At 43.0% G+C, this 13,257-nt stretch overlaps 1 long non-coding RNA gene across 9 annotated transcripts in view; it reads right to left on the reverse strand.

Moving 5' to 3' along the window:
• LOC112661428 (uncharacterized) overlaps positions 1 to 13,257 on the reverse strand; it is a 148,964-nt gene that overhangs the window by 134,497 nt on the left and 1,210 nt on the right. For 2 of the 9 annotated variants that reach the window (XR_007403668.1, XR_007403667.1), the window contains exons 2-3: positions 10,054 to 10,391; positions 2,865 to 3,987 (exon numbers count right to left, since the gene is read on the reverse strand). The exons of 1 other annotated variant lie outside the window; for it this stretch is intronic. This is a non-coding gene — a long non-coding RNA (uncharacterized LOC112661428). Of the gene's footprint in view, positions 1 to 2,864; positions 3,988 to 4,555; positions 4,918 to 5,037; positions 5,109 to 10,053; positions 10,392 to 13,257 lie in introns of those variants that run through there. 6 more of the 9 variants (XR_003137685.3, XR_007403672.1, XR_007403669.1 and 3 more) reach the window with 6 other exon arrangements.

Raw genomic sequence — 13,257 nt, forward strand, 5'->3', positions numbered from 1 at the left:
CCGCATCAGGCTCCCTGCATGGAGCCTGCTTCTCCCTCTGCCTGTGTCTCTGCCTGCCTCTGTCTCTCATGAATAAATAGATTTTTAAAAATCTTTAAAAAAAAAAAAAAGATATGTTGGGTTTGGGTGACACTTTCCTGGTATTTTTTTGAGGGTTTTTCCAACCTCTCCTGACTTTGCTAACCTACATAATTTTCCACTGCTACCATAAAAAAAAAAAAAAATTCTAATTTGAAAGTTAAAAGCAGGGAGCACCTCCACTGGCAAGAGAGAGGAAGTTTAATGTCAAAAATGTTACTTACCACCTATACGTAGTCCTTGGAGGGCTTCTATCAAAAGTGGAAGCTCTCTTTGGGTTCTGAGCTACCTAATTACAGACTCTCTTCCTCTATCCTCCAGCTGCCATCAGAGCCCCCGCTGACCCAAGATGCTCCTCATCCACATTAAAGATAGAGATGACTTAGGACACCTTAAAATGCCAGTCCTCCAGTACAGTGTTCTTTTAGGAACATTCAAAATTTAGCCAAAGGAAAGAAATTCTGAGAGAACTGCAGGCTTGAGTAGAACTGCAGGCTTTGATCTTGGGGGGCCCTGAGGTACTGTGGGAGCAGGCAGTCATTTCTCCAATAATCTCTGCAGTCAGTGGTATGAAGTCTTTAGATGACTTCCTACTTCCTTGCCACCATCCACTAGAAAGAAATTAGGGCCAACTGGATCTGTGGACATTGGAGGGGGACGAAAGAAAATCTGCAAAGAGTACACAGGAGTGCCACTCCTCCAGAATTTTTTACATGTTTATGGAGGACACGAGGATAACTCAAAGGGAAGAGAGGCATTCTAGTGATGAAGAATGTTCTCTCTCCTCAAAAGGGCTCTGAGGAGGAGTGTCTTGGAGTTGGGGCATGTGTAAAATATGCACTAGTGATAAGGAGTGCCTCTTTTGAGAGCTTTTTTCCAATCCCTACATAACTTAATTTTACCCCCAAATTAGACAACTAACTAAGAGCAAGAAAGGAAAACTTGAACTCACTTGTTCAAATCCATAAAATCAAAAGCTCCATTTATGCAACACTTTTTACCAGCCAAAATAGGAGTGCTCATTTATTTTAGTACCTGGCAAGTATTCAAGCACAAGAACCTGTGGAGTTGCTGTGACAAGCACGGGCACATAATCGTATAAGGCAAGCAAGCCAGGTAATGGATATTCTTAAATGACCAAAAAGAAAGGGGATCCTGATGAAAATGATATCTACCAGCTACCAAGCGGTCTCGTCACCCTTTCAGAGGCTCTAGACTTGTAAAAGAATGACCAGGTACTTACTTGTGACTTTCACAAAGGAGCCAAAGCATCCCTGAAATGAATGGAAGTCTGCATGAGTGACCTCAGGTCCCCATGCCCAACTCCTGACACACTGGTCAAAAAAAAAAAAAAAAAAAGGTGCCCTTGCCTTGCTGGGTCCAGCTCTGCTCCCCGCCCTCCGCCAACCAAAGTAAATATTAGACAAATATTTAATTGCAATTTAATATTGCAGCTGACCAATGGCAGCTGAGCCAATAAGCCACATACCCTGACATCTTGGCTTCTCCCACCACTTCGGGACTCAGCTGAAACACAGGCTGCGTGATCTGGTTTCCTTAACTGCCACCAAACGGGGCCAGAGGAGTAACTCAGAAGTGGTGCCCAGGGGAAGCCATCTTCACATTGGAGAGACCCAGTCTGACAGCTTCCTTCACCCTCCTCCCTTCCAAGGACTACTCCAAGGCACAGTGTCTCTGAAGATTTCCCATGTGGCTGAACACATGCCTGCTCACCAACCCTGTGTCTTCAGAGTTCTTCATGAAACAATGCTAAGGCATCCCTGGCATTACTTCTCGGACCTTTCTCTGCCTCCCTTCACTTTTCCCTCACCCTCGTTGCTCAGGGATTGCACTTCATAAGTAAAGCAACAGGGGTGCCAGTCGGGTAAGCATCTGACTCCTGATTTCAGCTCAGGTCATGATCTCAGGGTCTTGAGATCAAGCCCCATTTAGGCTCTATGCTCAGCCTGGAGCCTGCTTGGGATTCCCTCTCTCCCTCAAATAAATAAATAAACTCTTTTAAAAATAAAAATAAAAAATAAATAAAGCAACAGCCTGGAAACAAGGCTTTCTGGTTTTGTCTTAACTTATTTATTTTGTTACTCTTAAGAATGTGATAAGTACCTGCAAACCTACCATCCCAAAAACTAGAACCTTGACATAACCTTCATCTAACTCCTCCCACTCCCTTCCTATCCCCACCCAATAAAACTATCATCCAGAATTCCTCTGCTTTTTAAATATGCAGTTTTATTGCATCTATGTGTACTTCTAAAAGTATATTCTTTTTTATTGTTATGCTTTTATTCATTATTTAATCTACTTAAACAACAAACAATGTTGAACTCTATTTTTTCCAGGTACTGTGCCAGGCCAGGGGGATACAAGGATAAATAACACGCAATACCAGCTTCTAGAAAGCTCATGGTCTAGTTGTACTCTCGATAGTATCTTTTTATCCTCTCAGTCACCAAACATATTCCTGCCTCAGTCTATGCTTAATCGTACACTGGAACAGATGACTCCATTTTCTGTCAATCCAACTATAGCTATGATTCAAGTTTTACCTCTTCTATCAATCCTTAATGATTTCAGGCAGTATTTGAATGAACCAAGATCTAAGATTATAGAGTATATTCTTATATTAGTTGTTTTCAACTCTATAAAAATTATATGATATTGTATACTTTTAGGACATCTACTTTCTTCATTTCGTGTTTTATTGTTTCATTGCTAGGATTTATCCACATTGTAGTAAATAAGCGTATTTCATTTGTTTTTATTACCATATTAATATTCAGTTGCATGAATAGATCACAATTCATCCATCCACTCTCCTGTTGATGGGCATTTGAGCTGTTCCAGGTTTTCACACTGTGTCAGTGCAACTATGAACATTCTTGCACATCTCCTTTTGCATATCTGCATGAGTTTCCCTTGGGTCCATCCCTTGGAACAAATTGTTGGATCGTAGGCGTAATGTTCAACTTTAGGAGATATGCCAAATGGTTTTCCAAATTAGTTAACCAAATTTGTGCCCTTTCTATCACACTTCAGACTTTTCTCTAAAAGCCAATGTTTGTAGTTCTCCCTTGTTCTGATAGCTGCCAAAAACAAGAATTGCTGGTCAGCAGGGCAGTACCTCATGTTTCCTCTGAGTATTTGCATTTTTTAAAAGGATGCTGGAGAGGCAGTGCTTTCATCCAAACCAATAACCTTCTCAGGCTGAATGCTGCAAGGCCTCTCTCTCTCTATGGGCCCTTCCAGATTCACTGACATGCTTTCTAAGCTCTGGGGCTGTGTAAGACCTTAATGATCCAGGAGTGGGAGACACAGCCGTACCTTCAAACATTCTAAAGTCTGATGTGTGAGAAAGACAAGGAGACTAATTATGTTGGGTTTTGGATGCTATTTCAGTCTTCCTATTTCTTCCTCACTTTTTTTCCCCCCTAGGTGAATGGGAATGCAAGCTGACAGAAGGCAGGGAATGGGAGGGTGGGGAGTGTGGTGCACAGGAAGGCTTCAGAGAGAGCCGGCAGGTGTACACTAAACTTGAATTTGCCCAAAGGCAAATAACTTCAAGTAGTCCCATCTGGTTATTTGTTATCATCAGTCCTCTTCCACTATAAATTTCCTAGGAGAAATTGTCCCCTCTTGACAAGGACAACTGGTTCTATAGTGAGTCAGAGACCTCACTGCCCAATTCCTAGAGACTGGTAGAAACCTGTCCTCCTACTCGGCTTTACCCACACAAGGATTTCTTAGAATGGATATAGTATAGAGTAGGACCTCCCTGCCCTCACTCCCTATCCACTTGGCTTCATCTTCAAGTTGATTCCATGTGTTGACCAGATGGACTCTGGCTGCTGTAGACCTCCAGAGTTCCTAGAGCACGTGATTTCTGGATAGCTGGTAAATAACCAGAGAGACATTTGGTAAATACTCTTTCAGGAACTAATCACTGTGACTAGAAAGATAAAATACTTTGATTGGCTGAGTCTGGATCACATACCCATCCTTGGGCCAAACCAACTGACCAGAAATATTTTTGAATGAGGGTGGGAGATGTGCTCCCCCAAAAGAATGCCGGGCAGATTAAAAAACAAAACAAAACACTGTGTGCCCATGAAAAGGCTCACAAAGATAGAAGTTTTACTTGATTTCTCTAGTTCACATTCCTTTTATTACCCCTTTCACTAGTGAGAAACAAGGCATGACCATATTTTACATTGTCCCTCAGTATTCTATCAACTGTAGCACAATGATCCTTGTAATAGAGAAATAGCTTAAGTCATCTAGCCAACTTCTACTGGTAGTGGCTTTAGTAACCACTTGTATACAAGAATGTTAAGGATTGAGCATGCAGCCTAACATAGATTTATAGTCCCCTAATAGCCGAGCAAGCAGGGACCTCAAGTGGCTCCCCAATCTAGTCTTAAAGTTTAGGAGGAATTCTGTTCTCCATTCTTCTCTTTACCTGGGTTACTGATCGAAGTATTGTGAGTTCACTGTCCTACATGGAGCATTTTCAGCCAGTATTCTTGATAACCTTTTTTCTGAGGCTCTGGGTATATTCCTTATTTCTCTCTCTTATCACCAGCAGCTCCATAACTAATCACCTTTCTCTGTTTTCTTCTCCATCAGCCAGTCTATTAGAATTCTCAACCCTGGGGGCACCTGGGTGGCTCAGCCGGTTAAGCAGGTGCCTTCAGCTCAGGTCATAATCCCAGGGTCCTGGTATTATTGAGCCCCGCAATCAGCTCCCTGCTCAGCGGGGAGCCTGCTTCTCCCTCTCCCTCTGCCAATCCCCCTCCTTATGCTCTCTTTCTGTCAAATAAATAAATAAAATCTTAAAAAAAAAAAGAATTCTCAACCCTGGAGTTTCTGGAGATGCAGCTAAAGGATGGGCATTGTGTTAGGGTGGGGATAGCAGACAGAGGATAAATCTTAAACTCAAACCTCAGCGGTCCACCTCACCTAGATTGAGGTGGGGCCCCTCAGTGCTTAGAATGCTTAATCTAAAGAATTTCCAAGGGTTCTGAGAATGCCATAAGATTATACCTAGAAGTTCTACACAGGATTTCTTACATGGGACCCTAAGTCAATAGTAATTGATGATGTAAATTATGAAGATTGTAGTCATTGCCAACCTATCTCTTTGTACCACAGATTTTGCAAGTTGGTCAAAGTGTAAAATGTAACACAAAAAATACAGAGAGTGTGGGTTTTGTATTCTTCATTGCAAGTATCACAACTTGAAAATACATTTTCTCTTGTCTTTTTGCTTTTGGCCCATCTTTCCTCTTAGAATATAAATTCTCTGAGGACAAAACTATATGGTTCCTTTTTATGATGAGCACTTAACAATGTGCCTAGTCCATATGGATTATCAGTAAATATTAGAAGGAACAGGTCTCTATTCAGGTCTCTCTTTCTTCTCAGATGGTTGGCAGTTACTGAAATTAAATGTTTTAGGAAAATTCAGTCTTCCTAAAATTAAATTGTATAGGAATCCAAGTATATTGTAGTTCTGCTTCCCATTTTCCTTGTCTTTATTTTTATTTATTTTTTTAAAGATTTATTTATGATACACATAGAGAGAGAGAGAGGCAGAGACACAGGAGGAGGGAGAAGCAGGCCCATGCCGGGAGCCTGAAGCGGGACCCGATCCCGGGACCCCAGGATCGCACCCTGGACCAAAGGCAGATGCTAAACCGCTGAGCCACCAGGGATCCCCTTTCCTTGTCTTTAATACTGAACAGCTTCCCCAGCATCCTTCCCAGGCACTCAGTGTCCCTTCTGCAACTTCTTGGCAGCCTGAAACTTTTTCCTTTGGTTAAGCCTGTCTTTCTAGGATGGTGTGCAGATTCCAAGATTACCTTTTTTTCCTACACTCTAATTAAAATTCCCATTTTTCTCACTGCCAGGAGGAAAATAACCAGACAATTTTCCATTAAAGTGTTATGCTGTAATAGATCATCTAATGCAATAATTCTCCAGGGTGTTTGACTTTTAAAATGTGAGGCTGTAGGGGTGCTTGACTGACTCAGCCAGTGGAGTGTGTGACTCCTGATCTCAGGGTTGTGGGTTCAAGCCCCACATGGGATGCAGAGATCACTTAAAAATAAAATTTTAAAAAATAAAATAAAACATTAGATAAAGTAGTAGGATGGCATTTCAGGATCCCTGTGACAAGGCAGTAGGATATATGTATATTTCCACAGACAGGTGGTAGGGTGCTTGGGGCTGTCCTCCTCTCAGGGTTTTGCCTTGATAAAAAAAAAAAAAAAAAAAAAAAAGCAAAAGTCAGTAAATTCTAAGACTTCTTATCATATGGTCATTCTGGGAAATGGAAAAAAAAATTAAGAGAAATAAGAAAATGGAGTTTTGGGCAGCTCGGGTGGCTCAGCGGTTTAGCACCACCTCACCTTCAGCACAGAGTATGGTCCTGGAGACCTGGGATTGGGTCCTGCGTCGGGCTCCCTTCGTGGAGCCTGCTTGTCCTTCTGCCTGTGTCTGTGCCTTTCTCTCTATGTCTCTCATGAATAAATAAATAAAATCTAAAAAAGGAAGGAAGGAAAGGAAGGAAAGGAAGGAAAGGAAGGAAAGGAAGGAAGGAAGGAAGGAAGGAAGGAAGGAAGGAAGGAAGGAAGAAAGAAAGAAAGAAAGAAAGAAAGAAAGAAAGAAAGAAAGAAAGAAAGAAAGAAAGAAAGAAAATGGAGGAGTTTAAACACAAACAAAAAACCTTGCTTGTGTCTAAAAAAAGGGGGGACGGGAGACCAAAGAAATTGTTTCAGAATGCAAAGACCAATTTACTTAGTTTGTGAGACAATTACAAATAATTGTTGCTTTAGAAAAATGGGATAAGCAAAGAGAATAAAAAATAAAAACCTATGAAGTATAAGGTATTATCACAAGGAGGTTCTCCAAAAGAATCCTTTAAATAGCCAACTCCTGAAGTGCATTTAAAGTGAAATTCCACTTGTAAAAATTACATTTACAGTTAATGTTCTAGAAACCATGCTACTGTATAAAATACTTTCTTCTAGGCAGCCCGGGTGGCTCAGCGGTTTAGCACAGTCTTCAGCCCAGGGCCTGGTCCTGGAGACCAGGATCACACGTCGGGCTCCCTGCATGGAGCCTGCTTCTCCCTCTGCCTGTGTCTCTGCCTCTCTCTCTGTGTCTCTCATGAATAAATAAAAATCTTTTTTAAAAAGTAAATAATAAAATACTTTCTTCTGTCTCCAAGAAAAATTGTAAGCAAACTTCCATTGCCCAATTCCGTCAGCATCCGAATTTTCCTGGCCAGCGTCTACTCAGGGATTTCTCTATTTACCCTCTTCATATCATGTTAGAAAATTGATTTTTGACGTTGGTAAGATTATAGACCTGGGCATGTGACTGGTCAGCTTTGAAAGTGGTGGCCTGTGGTAACCTGTTCTCTCTTAATAAATACTAAAATAGGGGCGCCTGGGTGGCTCAGTGGTTGAGAGTCTGCCTTCAGCTCAGGTCGGGATCCTGGGAGTCCTGGGATCAAGTCCCACATCAGGCTCCCCACAGGGAGCCTGCTTCTACCTCTGCCTGTGTCTCTGCCTCTCTGTGTGTCTCTCATGAATAAATAAATAAAATCTTTAAAAATACATACATACATACTACAATGTCACTCAGAAAATCATGGAGATCTTGACACAAAATCCACAGGACCAGAATTAGGAGGAAAGGGTATTTCTTTGGATTTCCTATGTTAGATACAGAAAGTTCAGGTCCTGAGGCAATCCTGTCCAGTATGCTAAAAACAAAGCACTTCATCCGCTCAGTTTACTGTCCCAGATCTATCACACCCTGTTCTCTCCCTGGCAGGAAGTCAGTTCTCTGGACTTGCAAAGAGAATAAACAAACCGTCCATACACAACTAGTGGACATTTGGTTTTGTTTCCTACCAGGTTTCAAGAGAGATCCCTGGGTACAATACAATACTAAAATTGAAATCTCTGTATAGATCTTTGGGGGCACTCTACTCTCCAGGGAGACAAAATGTGGAAGTCCTCTGAATAATTACTTCTGATAGAAGCAGCTCAAAATCGGATTCAAAAAAATCTCCATATCCACCCTGCTACATAGCTTGGGCAGCCTGCTGAACCCTCTATCCTGGATATGATTCTGGGACCAGCCTAAGACATTTTGACATTTGTCTTCACTCCCAAGTCCTGATTTTATTGTTGGAAGTACTCCATCGATATTAATTAACATACTTAGGTTGATGCTATACAAATACTGTACTCGTGTTACACAGAGATAAGCAAAAGGAAATTAAATGATAATGCTTTAGGAAAATTTCTAAATCTGATAAAAGCCAGAGCAGGAACAAGTGGTTTCTGCACCTAAATCTCGTGCTTTCGTTGCAGGCAGTATGGTGCTGCTGGTACTAACCTGGCTGTCTGCTTCTGCTCCTTGTCATCCATCTGGGACCTGAGATCTCATGACCAACAGGTTTATTATTTTTTTTTAAAGATTTTATTTATTCATGAGAGACACACAGAGAGAAAGAAGGGCAGAGAGAGAAGCAGGCTCCACGCAGGGAGCCTGACATGGGACTCGATCCCGGGACTCAAGGATCATGCCCTGGGCCGAAGGCAGACGCTAAACCACTGAGCCACCCAGGGATCCCCCCCTAACAGGTTTAAAAAATATCAGCTATCTCGAAACCACCAAGAATCTTTTGCGGTTACCTTTTATATTATTGTCATAGTGATATTCCTAAACTGAAACCTGATCAGGTTATTCTCCTTTGCCTCAAAGCAACTTACTGCCAGAGAATAAAGCCCGAGCTCCTAGCCTGGCATATAAAGCCCTCCCTCTACATTGCTCTCCTTAGTCAAAGCATCAGATATATTGGGGTATTTGGTCCCACAAAAGAACTCCCCTCTCCTCTACCACCATTCTCTTCCTTCTGCTGCACTTCTACCTGGACCCCCCCCCCCCCCCGCACCTCCATCTACCTGGTGAAACCCCTTTGCATCCCTCAAGCTTCAATGCTGTGTTGTTTCTGCTATGAGGCCTTTTCTGATATGCTTTCAGCCCTCTGAGCCTGTGTCGCAACAAAATGTGGATCATAATTCCTCCACCCTCCCTTAGTTCAAGAGTCATATGAAAAAGAGAGTATGAAAGGTCTATGAACAATGCCAGGTACGATTCAAATTCTGAGTTATGTTACTGTAAGTTATCATACAATATGCCTTTTTTTTCTTTAGAAACTTAATTGAAGTGCTCATGATGATTACTATAAAGTTAACCTCTACGAATTAGGATATTTTTCCCATTTTTCATTGCTTAAATGTGAGCTAAGCTTAAGATGGTGATGAGAATTGTGCTCACTTCAGCCACAAATAGATTAAAATTAGACCCACACAAAGAGGATTAGGATTAGCATGACCTTTACCCCCACATGATTTGAAACAGTGAAAAACTTAATTTTCCTTAATTTTTAGAATCCTATTCCCAAGTTTCATACTTCTTTCCTTTTATCAGTGGAATAGTCTTCCTTAGAACTCTCATCCTCTTCTAGCCAATAAATAGAAATTTAATTTCCTTAAATGAATTTTGCTCTAGCATTGAGTCTTGGTCCCTTCTTGACCACCCAACTAGGAGACTGAGCCTACCCACGATTTCTGGAACACAGTGATAATAACAGGTAGCATTTACTAAGTGCCTACTCTGTACTGGGCACTCTCCCCTATGATCTCTGAAAATTATAAAATTCAAACCTCACTTCAACTCTCCTTTCATCTCTGTAAAATGGGAATGAGAAAAGAAGAAACTCAGGAAGGCTAAAGCTTTTGCTGAAAGTCACAAAGTAGAGGCAGGGTCCAAACCAGGAGTCTGACAACACAGCTCTGCTACTGACCACGGAATTGTAACCACAGCTTAATGGATTGTAAGGCAGCAAGAGGGCTCCCCTGCGCTCCAGAAACTTACCTTGAGTACAATGGGTAGTGGGGCCCAGGGCTATGAGAGCAGACACCAGACTGTAGGACTGCACCCGAATCAATCATATGTCACAGTGGGTCACCACCACCGATTGGGATACCAACATCTAAAGTAGCCAACCAAGGGGAGGCAGGCGCTGACATCCAGGTAGCCATGAAGCAGGGAGCTACTGGGGCCAAAGCCATTTGCCATATACTGAATCCTCATGCATTTTGTTCCATCTTCAGCAGAATGGAAAGTGATCTTGTCTTATTCATTTCCCTCCATTCCTGAACACTCCTTCAATACAGATCTGGATGTTTAAGTATGGTATCCCAGATTAGATCCTGAAGCAGTAAAAAGACATTAGTGGACAACTAGTGAGGTTTGAAAAATTCTGTAGTTTAGTTAATATTAATACACCAACATTAATTTCCTTGTTTTGACACATCTCTTGGTAATAGAGGATGTAACATTAGGGGAAGCTGGGTGAAGTGTATATAGGAACTCTGTACTTTGCAACTTTTCTGTAAACCTAAAATTATTTTTAAAATTAAAATATAATTTTAAAAGACCCCAGTTTAATTATTTTACGATTAATTACTGGGTCCAGTGAGTTAATCTACTGCACAATTTAAGTAAATTTAGAGTGATTTTTACATTTTTCTAAAAGTTTTTTTTTGAGATTTTTAAAAATTTATTTATGTGAGAGAGAGAGTGTGTGCAAGAGTGAGCAGGGGTAAGGAGCAGTGGGAGAGGGAGAAGCAGGGAGCCCGATGTGGAACTCAATCCCAGGACCCCAACATCATGACCTGAGCCACCAGGGTGCCCTGATTTTTACATCTTTCTAAGACGATGTTGAATACATCAGTGAAAAGAAAAGAACTGTGTTTACTGACAAAATTCAGATTTTGAATTCAGGAGTAATTAAAACTATCTTTTCAGGATAAAGACAAATATTGGTTGAGAATGAATTATGAAGTTTCATCTTCCTAACAAAATGACCAGAGCTTTGTACTACCATTGACAAACACAAAGGAATGGTATAGTCAGCCACCAATATGACTTCCCTAACACAAACTGCCTTCTCACCTGTTGACATCCTTAAATCCCAAGTATCGTAACCTGGCACATTTCATAAACAGCAAAGAGAAAGTAAAATAACGACAAATTATGTACATGAGCCAGTCATAATTATACTACCATGGACAGAACTCTGTAAGACTACTCAGATAGGACAATTTTGCATTACAAGTATCATTTTCCATAACAGCCCTGGTAGAGAGTGGAACGTGTTGTGTCCAGGGCTTCTGGCTCTTAGCTCAGATTTGAAGAACAAATCAGAAAATGACCAGTGTTGCAGTCAATGTGATAGTCATCTGAACATTCTTCCCAGATTTTGAACAGTTGTGTCTTCAATGAGATGCTTTTGTTTAAACGCTCTTGTTTTTCCAGGATCAAAAAAATTTACAACTCTCTGGTTGCCTAATCAGATCTCACTTGCTCTGCCAGCCGCCACCAGCTCCTTCTCAGGAAAGTGGGGGTTCCTCTGAACGGAGATGACTGGCAGTAGCAATGCTAAGCCATCCGTAACTGAAGTGACCTGCAGTATTCACTCCTGCCTTGTGTGGCCCGTGAAATCCTGTGAACTGGTCCTGACAAGTGACCGGATACTTTTCTTCTGCTCACCTTAAGCGGTCTCTATCTTTTCAAAACTAGTGGCACATAGCACATACTCAGGGAAGAGAATTTCTTAAAGTTTAAGGTACAAACTCTAGCACTAGAGGTTTTCTGGTGAGAAACAACTGTGCCTCCCACTGTTGGCTGTGAACGAGAAGCAGGAGAGAAAGCAAGGAGGGGCAGAAAAGAGGAAACACAAAATCAAGCTTCTCAGAAGCTGAGAAAGGGTCTGGCCAATTCGAATTTCTTAGACCTTCAAAAAAGTGAAAAACGGATGCCAAACATGGGTTGCTAAACCACAGTATAGTTTAGATTTTTAAAGTTAATAAGTAAAATTGCAAAGTGAACAGCATTCTGATCTGGCAGCATGTATGGCTCATTCATAAATGTCAAGAGCCTGACGTTGCATCTTTGAGACTATGGATCCCAAGGCCAAAATAGCACTAAGTACCCACAATGCACTCCCAGGCCTCAACAAAACGGAAATAAAAGTTTGGAAAAGTGGACCAAAGAGAATGCAAAGAGTAGAGCAGCAAGAAAGCCAGTAAGGACATCACTACCTTGGAGCTCCCATAAACCCAATGCCAGGAGAAAAGGTCCAGAAACAGAATAGAAAGGAAAAAAAGGAGCAGCGGAAACTTATAATGGCCTCAGATGCACTTTAAAAGATGTTCTGGGGATTGGGGATCCCTGGGTGGCTCAGTGGTTGAGCGTCGCCGTCAGCCCAGGGCATGAGCCTGGAATCCCAGGATCGAGGCGTCGGGCTCCCTGCATGGAGCCTGCTTCTCCTCTGCCTGTGTGTCTGCCTCTCTCTCTCTCTCTCTCTCTGTCTCTCATGAATAAATAAAATCTTAAAAAACAAAACAAAAACCTAAAAAAATAAAAGATGTTGGGTAACAGCTGCCAGACCGTCCTAGAGAAACGGCAACGGCAAGGAACCGAATTCCCAGGCCCGTGCCTGAGAGCTGGCAGCGGGGTCCCGTTGTGCTCGAGGGAGGTCCTCCTTGTCTGCTAGGCGTCCCACCCGCGGCAAGGGGCCGCCCTTCCAGCCGGCCAGGAACCTCCAGGGTCCTGGGGGGCCGCTAAGGGCAGCTCAGCATAAGGGGGTGGACGCCCCCCACGCCGAACCAGCGGCGTCCGCGGAGACACCGGAGGCCCCGGGGCGGGGGCGCGCCCGCCCGGCTGGGAGCTGGGGGAGGCGGGGGGCTACTATCCGCTCAGGGCTTCCCATTCGGTGGACATCCCTTCCCCCCCGACTCCAAATGATAATTTTGCAAAACGCTCAATGTCTCTAAGAACGGTTGATGAACCACGCCTCCGCGCTGTTCCGCAGCAGCTGTCCAACATGCTACTCAGAAGGCCCGGAACGGCGGCGGGGAGCGCGGCTCGGTCCACAGACCCTCCGCAAGCTCCCCCACGAGCTGGGAACCGCGGAGGGACGCGCGGCCCCGGGAGGCGGGAGGCGGGAGGCGGGAGGCGGGAGGCGGGCGGGCCGCGAGCGAGGGGCGGCGCGTACTGCGCAGCTGCGGGGTG

Source organism: Canis lupus, chromosome 18 (genome assembly GCF_003254725.2).
Source record: "Canis lupus dingo isolate Sandy chromosome 18, ASM325472v2, whole genome shotgun sequence".
NCBI classification, from domain to species: domain Eukaryota; kingdom Metazoa; phylum Chordata; class Mammalia; order Carnivora; family Canidae; genus Canis; species Canis lupus.